The sequence below is a fragment of the Pseudophryne corroboree genome, chromosome 8 (genome assembly GCF_028390025.1).
Source record: "Pseudophryne corroboree isolate aPseCor3 chromosome 8, aPseCor3.hap2, whole genome shotgun sequence".
NCBI classification, from domain to species: Eukaryota; Metazoa; Chordata; class Amphibia; order Anura; family Myobatrachidae; genus Pseudophryne; species Pseudophryne corroboree.
Window position 1 is genome coordinate 243,097,039 of NC_086451.1, and position 12,091 is coordinate 243,109,129.

Sequence of the window (12,091 nt, forward strand, 5' to 3'; positions counted from 1 at the left end):
ACTCTACAAATCCCAGCTGCAGCGCAGTTTTTTTACAATTTTTAAAAAAATGTATGCAGCGATATGGATCACCCTGCCGAATAACCAATGCAGGGAAATGACACTGATGATCCCATTTGAATGCATGTATCTCTGATTTATGGGGGTTTTTCCTCAAGAATATAACAGCTACATAATGCCGGCAAGGTGCAATCAGGGAGATTGCTACTATATCAGGGAGAATTGGCAAGTGTGGTTTGGTGTGGTGTCTCCTTGGATTTGACCCCTCCCTTTCCCTGTAGAGTGAGCACTGTCCAGGTGTTACAAGTTACTTCTGGTAAAATTAACAGCATACAACATAGAAATTGTTCTGGTCAATAAGGAGAAAGTTACCTCTGGATATAAGGCGTTATACATCTTGCTTACACATGCATGTTCTATTTCTAATTGAATTTGGGAGCAAATTTTCCCTTAAAAAACCCTCCATTATTAGCAGTGAGATGTGCTTCCTTTGCAGTATGGCATGCTGATAGGTGTGGTCCCAGGAATACAGTGGCTAGCCACACTCCACTGACAGAGGCACCATTTTAGACCTGCTGATAGATAATCAGGTAGGTCAAAGTCACTGTGTGGTGAAACACAAAAAGCTAACTACTAAAGGTGTATTTTACCGAATATTAGTTTTCAAAGCACAATTGTATGTTAGGGCAGCCAGTTAGATTTAAAATCTGACACCTAAGAACTAAATAGACATGTTTTAGAGTTGTATTCTGTATAGTAACATCTTTTATATATGTTTGGTTCTTAACAGCTGATTTGGCAAGTGTGTGTGTGTGTGTTTGTTGTTGTTGTTGTTGTTGTGAAATTTCCATATTTTATCTGAGTATAAGAAATGTACACTTTTGAAAGTAAACAATAATGCCGACTTTATCTTGCCCTTATTGTAAGAACCTAATGCATGGTGCTCTCTAATCGCTTTTATTGTAATTACAAAATACAAGCATGTTGTAATCTACTATTAACAATGTGTAGTATACAGTATTAGCCACTGCATCCTGAATGTGTTTGTATCAGCTGATGCCTGAGAAGTGGGGTGTGGTATTGAAAGTCTACAGTAACTAGGTCGACAATGTCTAGGTCGACCACTATTGGTCGACAGTAACAAGGTCGACAGGGTCAAAAGGTCGACATGTTCTAGGTCGACAGGTCAAAAGGTCGACATGCGTTTTTAATGTTATTTTGGTGTCGTTTTCTTCGTAGAGTGACCGGGAACCCCAATTAGTGCACCGCGTCCCCTCGCATGGCTCGCTTCGCTCGCCATGCTTCAGGCATGGTGCCTTCGCTCCGCTACCGCTTCGCTCGGCACAGATTACCGTTCCAATCATAGTCCACGTGGATCGTTAAGTATGAAAAGGTTCAAAAAAAGAAAAAAATTGTGAAAAACTCATGTCGACCTTTTGACCCTGTCGACCTAATTACTGTCGACCAATAGTGGTCGACCTAGACATTGTCGACCTAGTTACTGTCGACTTTCAATCCGGATCCCTGAGAAGTGGTGGGTTTGCATGTAAACGTTCTTGGCAAAGGCTGTAGGTGTACACAGGGCCATATTAGGAGACCGCCGGTCAGCCATACTACACCCGCTCCTAGAGTGACACTGCCTTCATCCTCACTGGTCAGCACCTGCTCCTAGAGTGACACTGCCTCCCTCCTTTCACTGGTCAGCACCTGCTCCAAGAGTGATATTGCCTCCCTCCTCCACTGGTAAGCAACTGCTCGTAGAGTGACACTGCCTCCCTCCTCCCTGGTCAGCACCTGCTCCTATAGTGACACTGCCTCCCTCCTCGTTGATCAGCACTCTGCACCTAGACTGACATTCTCGCTGGCAGCGATGCTGCCAGATTTAGCAATTTCCGGAAAGCAACGCATTCCAGAGGTTGGTCCCCGCAGTTACCACCATCTGAAGATAGTGGTAGGCTGCTGTAGCCTATTGGCTACACTTCACAAAACTTAGCCGGGAAATCCTCCCTGGCAATGGCAGTCGCGCACGTGTGATCAGTGGGGAAACTGCATGCGCAGGAGTCCAGGCAGCACATTGGGCACATTGCAGGGACAGCTCTTTTTGGAGCTCTTGTCGTTGCTGGTGCACACAAATACATTCACTAGGTATACTTGCATATTACAGTGTTATTCTGGGTGCTAATATCACGCCCACATTGCATTGAAAATGTGATTATTAATGAATGGGCCCCTAATCTTGCAACTTTGGGTAAGCACCAGCACGTATCACTAAGCAACCTGTCCAGTGCAGAGCACTCCACTTCCTGCTTCAGTGATAGCCAATCTCTACTCAGATTACTGGCTGGTGTGATGTAAGAGTGACATAAGCAGGAGACAGGAATATCATTAGATGCAATATTTAGCCATAGGTGATATTCTTGGCTGGAATGGAGGATGATGAGACATAAACTCGGCTACCTTTTATTCATGTAGTTCTTTCTGAATGCTGATGATTTGATTTGTGTCCCTTTACATAAACTACACTTTGCCAGGACTGCTGGCAATGTAATGGTGGAGAATGGGTATTGACAGCAATGGGGAAGAGTCTCCAGGAAGGGGAGGGTTGATGAAAGAGGCCTAGTGCTATAGTAGTGTTGTTAGACACCGCATGGTAATGTAATCTTACGCACTCACCCCAGTTTAGATTGAATACAATTAATAAAGGTGCACTTGTAGGTGAAATCGGCATCAAATTTTGTGCCCATCTGTGGACCTGATTCAGATCTGCATGCAGTCCCGATTCAACTGAAAATTATCTATGGTTTTGGCCCAGGAATGCGCATGCAGCAGGGCCGCAATGCGCATGTGCTGCGATGTTACTGCGACCCCTAGATTTTGCAGTATGGTTGACCAGAGCCATAACAGAGCATTAATGTGCCCTGTGCTAGCCCCGCCCCCTTTGCACATGACATCATTACATCTCACATATCGGGGCAGGGCCAGTCAGCATCGGGAAGAGCAGTAGCAGTGCACTGGCATTTCAGGCACCTTGCTAGCTGGAACCAGGGGCCATGGTCCGGGGACTGTGCCGCCCACAGAGCCCTGAGCTCTGTGCGGCAGCATTGGTCACACATCCCTGTTATGGCCCTGTGGTTGACATGTTGCAGGTGTTGGGGGAGGAAACAAGCATTCCAGAAAATGTGGGTGTCGGACCTTTTTCTGTATATGCCGAAGCCAATGGCTGCATCTTCAGATGCAGGTACACTGGCCCCGGTAGCTTAGTTTTGTCTGATGCTGCGCCTGTTAGTTGATGTCTGATGCTGCGACCAATGGTTATGATGTTGATCCGATGCTACGTCTTTAATTAGAGAAGCTGGCAGCATCTTTTTATACAAGAGGCCTCCGTCCTGCGCAGGGGCGTTTTAAGAGAGGAGGAGGTCCGTGTGCAGCCTTCTGCTTCAGGGGCCCCCTCCTCTCTGACTGATGCACAGCATTTAATACTTACCTCTCCGGAGTCCCCCGGCGGTGCCATCCTTCTCCGCGGCAGTGGCTATGGAGTCTGAGACCAGACTCTATTGCGCAAACCTCCGGGAACACAGCGCGGCTGTCATTTTCCCGAAGATTTTGCTAATGCGCATGCGCGAAACTCTGGAAAAATGTCCGCCTTGCCATCTTTCCGGAGTTTTCAGCAGGCGCAATAGAGTTTGCTCCCCCTAGTGTTCAAACTCTATTGCGCTGCCGAAAAGGGATTGCTTCGACGGGGGACTTCAGAGCGGTAAGTATTAAGCAAATGTCTGCAGTGTGTGCGGGGTGGGCCCCCCTGGACCTGGGGGCCCATGTGCCTCGCACACACTGCACCCATTATAGAAACGCCAATGGTCCTGCGGCTTTTGGGTGTTTCTCTGTGTGACGCACAGGACACTTAATTCACGTACATTCAAGTACGTGAACTGTTTCTATGCCACAAATATTTTGTGTTCTGGTGTAATCATAGAGTCCCGTGCATCACGCAGGGTTGTTATTCATTCCAGAAGGAATAGTTTACTGTAGTTCATTTATTTATTTATTTTCTCTTTCTGTTGTATATTTTCTACCAACAAAGTATTTAAGAGTATAATGGAAAGACTTGGACACCAGAAAACTAAAAATATTTGTGGTAAAGAAACAGTTCACGTACTTGAATGTATGTAAACGTCCCATGTGCCACACAGAGGGGGGTACCCAATTAGCCAGGGTAATTTACCATGGCTAATTGGTTCACCGGGGCCTATCCAATTAGCCCTGATGCAGCGTGCTCTTCCCCCCCGATGCCGCAATTAGTGCCCCCTAGAACAGAGATAAGTGCCGTGATAATACATAGGTCTGCAACTTTTTGCGGGACCTATGTAATTTTGCGCAAGAAACTGGTGTTTTTCTCAGGACCTAATTGGATAGGGTGATTTAGGGAAAAAAAATTACAAACACCTTGTCACGGGGACTGGGTTTTGTGAATCCGGAATTGTGGCGTGCGGTTTGGTATCGGTGACTTTAGGCAGGATTAGCCGAGCAGGTTAAATGAAAGTCTTTTCATAGAGCTTTAAAGGAGGTTCCAGGTGCCCTAGCTGTTTACTTGTTAGAGCGGTTGCGTCGGCAGGACCTGTACGTCTGTGGACGAACGTCTGGCGGAAACCCGGATAGGAAGACTGTAGACTGGGGTAACTGAGACTCGCTGAGAGGGTCGGTGACTCGGAGAGGTCAGCATGCGAGGAGAAATAACCGGGTGTAGATCCAGCAATCCAGGTGAGAACTCAGGGAACAGGATGCTATAGAAGCAATGCTGTGGAGCACAGGGAACTAGCACACACAAGGCTGTGTGGGAAACATTGCACTGGCAATTTGCTTACCCATAAATCCCTAGATTTATACCTGCAGACTGTTTCCCATTGGTTTTGCAAACCTTGCAGGTGACTGAGTGTTTTAGACTAGCTGACCCTTCCAAGGCGGCGACGCCCATCCCGGACCTCTGCAGCTGGAAGCTGCACAAATGTTTGCTGCTGCCTCTGAGACCTCTCCTCCCAGACATGCCTGCAAGTTGTGCCCCTCGCCAGCAGCCCGCACCCCCACCGGAGGGACCGCACCAGAGCATCTGGACAGGTAAGTACCGCTGGTCTCGGAACCCGATCCGCCGGACCGTGACATTACCCCCCTTTTAGGGATGGCCACTGGACAGCCGCCAGGTTTGCTGGGATTTTCTTCATGGAACTTGTGAAGTAAAGCGGGAGCATGAACATCCAAAGAATCCTCCCAGGAACGCTCCTCAGGACCGTAGCCCTTCCAATCCAGAAGATATTGTAGACGTCCATGTCTTACTCGGGAGTCAAGGATCTTCTTGATCTCGAATTCAATACCACGATCCGTAACAACCTTTGGGGAGCGAGGAAAGATCTTACAAAACTTGTTTAACACTAAAGGCTTCAAAAGAGAAACATGAAAGGCTGGGAAGACTTTCAGTTACGGGGGTAACTTAAGCCTATAAGTTAAGGAATTGATGATTTGTTCAACTGGGACGGGCCCAATGTAGCGAGGAGCGAACTTCATAGATGGAACACGTAACCTTAAATTGCGCGTAGAGAGCCAGACCTGATCTCCAACTGCCAATTTAGGTACCACCCTTCTCTTCTTATCAGCCCAGAACTTATAGCGAGCGGAGGCTTTTTGTAGATTTTGGTGAACTTTTCGCCAAACTCCGGAAAGTCTTTTGAGAGATTCCTGAACCGCAGGAAGATCTTGAGCTAGTAAAGCCAGGAACTGAGGAACTCGAGGATGGAAGCCATATACGGTATAGAAAGGAGTATGACCTGTAGGAGTTGTGAGCAAACTCTGCCCATGGTGGTAGTTCTAGCCAGTTGTCTTGAGAAGAAGAGACATGAATTCTGAGGAACATTTCCAAGTCTTGATTGACTCTCTCTGTACTTCCATTGGTTTGAGGATGATATGCCGTTGAGAATTTTAACTGTACCCGTAGGGCGGCACAGAGAGCCCTCCAGAATCTAGCCACGAACTGGACTCCCCGGTCAGAAACAATTTCGGTCGGAAGACCGTGGGACTTGAAGATCTCTGCAATGAAAAGCTGAGCTAACTCTGGTGCGGTCGGAAGACCCTTAAGAGGTACGAAACAAGCCATCTTAGAGAAGCGGTCTATGATTACCCAAATAGTAGTAAATCCTTTACAGGAGGGTAAATCCGTGATGAAGTCCATAGAAAGGTGGGTCCATGGCATCTTAGGAATAGTTAGGGGTATTAGCTCTCCCGCTGGCCAAAGACTAGGGATCTTATGCTGTGCACACTTGGTGCAGGAGGCGATATAAGAGGAAACATCAGACTTTAGTGCAGGCCACCAATACGAGCGTTGGATAAGGTCGGTAGTCTTATGGACTCCAGCATGACCGGAAAACCGAGAGCTATGGGCCCAGGTCAGTAATTTCTTCCGAAGGTGAGGAGGTCCGAACACTTTTCTCAATGGAAGCTGTAGTTTAGTGGAGGCGAAGTTCCGAGACTCCAATACAGGCTGAGGAGAAGGAGAGTTGTTGGAATCCTCAGAGGAGTAGGATCGGGAGAGAGCGTCTGCCTTCTGGTTTTGAGAACCAGGTCGAAAGGTTAGGGAGAAATTAAATCTTGAGAAGAACATTGCCCATCGGGCTAGACGAGGATTCAAACACTGAATATTTCTGAGAAAGATTAAATTCTTGTGATCAGTGAAAATAGTGATAGGAAACTTAGCACCCTCCAAGAGATACCGCCACTCTTCCAAATGCTAACCTAACAGCCAGTAGTTCTTGCTCTCCTATCGTATAGTTCCTTTCTGCTGGTAAGAACTTCTTGGAAAAGAACCCACAAGGATGAAGTTTGTTGTCATTCAGACGTTGGGAGAGAACTGCTCCCACAGCATCGGCCGAAGCATCTACTTCTAAAACAAAGGCTTTATTGACATTGGGTTGCCTCAACACTGGAGCTGTAGTAAAAGCCTGTTTTAATCATTGGTTAGGAGCTCTAGTTTTCCGGACGCTGGCTGCAAGAGGCTACCAAATGTCCTGAACCTCCGCAGTATAGGCACAAGTTCTCCCTGCGCCTTCTCTGACGCTCCTCTGGCGAGAGACGAGCCCTATTGATCTGCATAGACACATCCTGGGACGCTTCAGCTGACACACTCGAGGAAGAAGGCGGAGGAGGACGGAACCTTGAGCGCTCCTCACGATTCTTCTCTAACTGGCGCTCTCTAAAACGAAGGTCAATCTTGGTACAAAGGGAAATCAAGTCGTCTAATTTGGGCGGAAGGTCCCGGGTAGCCAACTCGTCCTTGATTTTGTCAGACAGACCTTTCCAGAAGGCCGATACTAGTGCCTCCTCATTCCACCGTAATTCTGAAGCATAGGTCTGGAATTGTGCTACATACTGTCCCACAGACCGGTTTCCCTGCCGGAGGCGCATTATCTCGATTGATGCCAACGTGTTTCTTCCGGGCTCATCAAAATTTTTTCGGAAGGTAGCGATGAATTCATCATATTTGTCAAGTAGAGAATCGTCTCTCTCCCACAGGGGTGACACCCAATCCAGGGCTGGACCGGCCAGGAGGGAGACGATATATGCTACCTTTGCCTTCTGTGATGGGAAGTTAAAGGGCTGTAAAGAGAAATGAATCTCACACTGGTTTAAGAACCCGCGGCACATCTTCGAGTTCCCGTCGAATTTGGTGGGCGTCGGTAGTCGCAGGGATGAAGGGGAAGCTACCATAGGAACTGGGGCGGTCGGCATTTGCTGAGTCTCCAGGCGTCGACCAGTGGCGACATGAGCAATGTCGGCTTGCATGGAATCCTGGCGGGTAGCCATCCCTTGAATTAATTGAGCTAATTGGCGCTGGGATTCCTCTAGACTCTCCAGACGAGCTGCTATGCCCTGCAGAAGATCCGTACCGGAACCATGAGCACCCTCCGGATCCATATTTGCCAGTGCAAACTGTCACGGGGACTAGGTTTTGTGATTCCGGAATTGTGGCGTGCGGTTTGGTATCGGTGACTTTAGGCAGGATTAACCGAGCAGGTTGAATGAAAGTCTTTTCATAGAGCTTTAAAGGAGGTTCCACAGGTGCCCTAGCTGTTTACTTGTTAGAGCGGTTGCGTCGGCAGGACCTGTACGTCTGTGGACGAACGTCTGGCGGAAACCCGGATAGGAAGACTGTAGACTGGGGTAACTGAGACTCGCTGAGAGGGATGGTAACTCGGAGAGGTCAGCATGCGAGGAGAAATAACCGGGTGTAGATCCAGCAATCCAGGTGAGAACTCAGGAAACAGGATGCTTTAGAAGCAATGCTGTGGAGCACAGGGAACTAGCACACACAAGGTTGTGCGAGAGACGTTACACTGGCAATTTGCTTACCCAGAAATCCCTAGATTTATACCTGCAGACTGTTTCCCATTAGTTTTGCAAACCTTGCAGGTGACTGAGTATTTTAGATTAGCTGACCCTTCCAAGGCGGCGACGCCCATCCCGGACCTCTGCAGCTGGAAGCTGCACAAATGTTTGCTGCTGCTTCTGAGACCTCTCCTCCCAGACATGCCTGCAAGTTGTGCCCCTCGCCAGCAGCCCGCACCCCCACCGGAGGGACCACGCCAGAGCATCCGGACAGGTAAGTACCGCTGGTCCCAGAACCTGATCCGCCGGACCGTGACACACCTGTTTTTTTGCTCCCACGGTACTATCGCGGACAATTAGATACCCCCCAGCATTAGCGCACGCAGGGGGTGTTTCTGAGAACCCAGAACCCCCCCTCCCTTCCCGACAGGCCGATTTTTCTCTTTAATAGCAGCCTGCAGGCCTTAATCTAAGCCCCGCCCCTCGTGGCATAATTCCGCAGGTAGTGGGTGTATGGTGATGAGGAGGGGCTAATATGACACAAATCTATCTGAATCGCATAATTTTTGGCCCTGCCCCCTCACAGAACCGCGAATCGCCGTATCACGAGTGGGCGGAGAATACTACTGCAGCATGCCAGGTCCCCATTCACATCACCTCATGTGCTGCATCTGCTCTCAAAGCCAAAGTAAGTTTATATAATTTACACCTACAGGCTGGTATATTGCTGTATGGAATAAATATATATATATATATATATATATATATATATATATATATATATATATATAATATATATATATAATATATATATTCGAAGTGGTCCGCTATACACCTGTATGGCATACCGGCACTTCGAGCACTACTGAAGACCCCTGTGCCGCATCTTTTCAAATTCAGCAACATGGCCGCTCCTGATTGGCTGCCGGTTTGAATGCTCAAATTCGGCTCTATTCAAATTCAACTCCAGTTTGTTGTGTTTAAATGAATTACACAGTTGCTATCATTTTTTTTATATTTTAATTCCATCTACTGAATTTGATAGTAAATGTAGCCCTTCAACTCATACAATTTATTTATTATTCTTATTTTTATTAATTATTAAGTTATTTATATAATGCTCCCTTTATTCTAAAGTGCTTTATTGGGACTATAATGGTCATTCACATCAATCCCTGCCCAAGTGGAGTTTACAAACCATATACCTATTGCAAGCACACACTGGGCTTTATTTATAACAAAAGTACTCAACATTTCAGAATGTAGTCTGAATACAAAGAATGTAGTCTGAATACAAAGGAAAAAATAGTTTGATCAGTCAGGACTTAAGCTGGGTACACACTATATAATTATTGGGCTGAGCTTAATAAATTCGGCAGTAAAACAAGAGCCATAGAAACCGATGAGGCCTGGTTTTGCCTAGGAAAATGGGGGATATTGGCGATACCTGCTGTGGCCCTCTGCAGATACATGCAGGGATACTTAATAATTGGGGGGAATTGCCTGCAATTATTAATTGATAACTCCCTATAAGATAAAATTATAGAAATGACAAATGCATATATGATCAGACACTGTGTAATTAAAGTCACAAGATGTATACATTTGAACAGCTTGAGCAACAACGTATTATTAAATTAAACGCTAAGGTATAGTTAAAGCTAAACCAATGCATTCTCTAATATACAGTACAGAGCCCATGTGATGGGAATAGGTACATCTTGACATCTATTTAGGTGAATAAACTATGCTGAGGCTGCTCTGCCCAATTGGTCCCTTTTCTCCAACAGCTTTGTTCCATCTCCTAGTCCTACAGTACAAACCAGCAGAGACCAGATGGCAACCTATGATACCTAACACCACCAAGCTATGCCTATAAATGTGTACCCTTTGTGCATTTCAGCTGTATAAGCAAAATGCCTGCTTTTCTACCAGTGGCTCGATCCAGCCAAGGCTAATCACAGAATCGCAACCACATCATCCAAGTTTTTATACTCCTGGCTTTTTCTCGTTCTTTTTATTTTTATTTTTATTTTTTTTAGCAGCATTGATCAAGTTCCCTAAGAAAGGGACCTCAAAGACTGGACTTACCGAGGGAGGACTGGATCCAGCTGCTGCAAACTTTGCTTCACATTTGGTCGGGCTATGTTGAGTGGCACAGTTTTCAAAAACTATATATGTGTTGTTCCTCATACAAAATCAGTAGTTGATGGGTAGAGGCGCTCTGCTAAACTAAATGTTTTACACTTTATTGAAATGTCCCTAGTCACTAGTTGGCATCTTCCATGCACAAATCCAGGAAGAATATTAATGAATTATACAATTGAATCTATGAACTAAAATGAACAGTGATACATTCATAAAGTGTGTGAAGAGAACGTACAAAGTGCATTGTTATGGGAAACTTGCACATATCAACATCAATAAGTCATATAATGGTTCTAGGCACAAGGGACCCCAGACTACCAGCAGAGGACTGAACGTTTTCAGTGATTGATGCCTTCCTTTCACCACAGCCCATAGTTTAATGATTAATATACAATACAACTTGTTGCCTGTTGGCTAGCTTTCAATATTTGATGGCTGGTGACTACAGCATAACATAGGATTGGTATATGATCCTGGCAGACGGGATGCCGGCGGTCACAATACTGACGCCAGCATCCCAATGGTGAAGATACCAACAAGGGCGAGATGAGCATTAAACCCCCCCAACCTTCCCTTACCGCAGCCTAACCCTCCCCTCCCTCCTTAGTGCCTTAACCCTAACCTCCCCCTTGTGCCTAAACCTAACCCCCCCCCGTACCACAGCCTGAACCTAACTCTCCCCCCCCCCCCCCTTAGATCCTAAACCTAACGGTGGTGCCTACCCATAACCCCCCAGGTGGCGGTTAACCCCCCCCCCCGCGCAGCCAAGCCCTAACCCCCCTGGCTATACTTAACGTCAGGATTCCGACTGATGGGATCCTGACCATTTCTGGATTTCAGCGTCCGTTTTCTGATGGGTGTTTGGATTCGGTTATTAGTATTTTGGCTGCCCGGATCCCAACTGCCAGTATCTTGGACGGATCCCCATAAAATTGAGCCCATTCTCTTATGGTCAATGGGCCTAATTCAGATCTGAACACTGGGCTGCGTTTTTTGTTATCCTGCGATCAGATAGTCCCCGCCTACAGGGGGAGTGTATTTTAGCTGTGCAAGTATGCATTCCTATGTGTAGCAGAGTTGCTCAAAATCAGTTTGTGCAGACTCTGCGCAGCCCAGGACTTACTCTTCCAGTGCATTTGAATCCTGCTGATGGGGGCCGGAGTTGACGTCAGACACCCTCCCTGAAAACACTTGAGCCCGCCTTCGTTTTTCCGGACACTCCCTGAAAACAGTCAATTGCCACCCACAAATGGCCTCTTCCTGTCAATAACCTAGCGAACGTCCATGCAAATGGATCCTTTGCACCAATCACGTCACTGACCGCCGTTGCCCATTGTAGACGTCTGACATGCATGCGCATTGCGGCCCAGACGCATGCGCTGTTCGGATCTGATCACCTGCTGTGCGAAAACGCACAGCAGTGATCAGATCTGAATGACCCACAATGTGCAATAAAGACTATTGCCTTGTGGTTCAGTTGACTCAAAGATTAAGGGGTATATTCAATTGCGGTCGAATTGCCGCAATTGTCCAAAAACGGGGCATTTTCAACACAAAAAAACATGTCGAATTGGAT

The 12,091-nt window shown here is 46.8% G+C and overlaps 1 protein-coding gene across 4 annotated transcripts in view; it reads left to right on the plus strand.

Moving 5' to 3' along the window:
- The first annotated feature begins 238 nt into the window (after nt 1-238).
- The window catches only part of LOC134947663 (mitochondrial ornithine transporter 1-like), a 199,123-nt gene continuing 187,270 nt past the window's right edge, over nt 239-12,091 (plus strand). For 2 of the 4 annotated variants that reach the window (XM_063935633.1, XM_063935636.1), the window contains exon 1: nt 325-590. The gene's annotated coding sequence lies outside the window, so the exon portion shown is untranslated. The other 2 variants (XM_063935634.1, XM_063935635.1) reach the window with 2 other exon arrangements.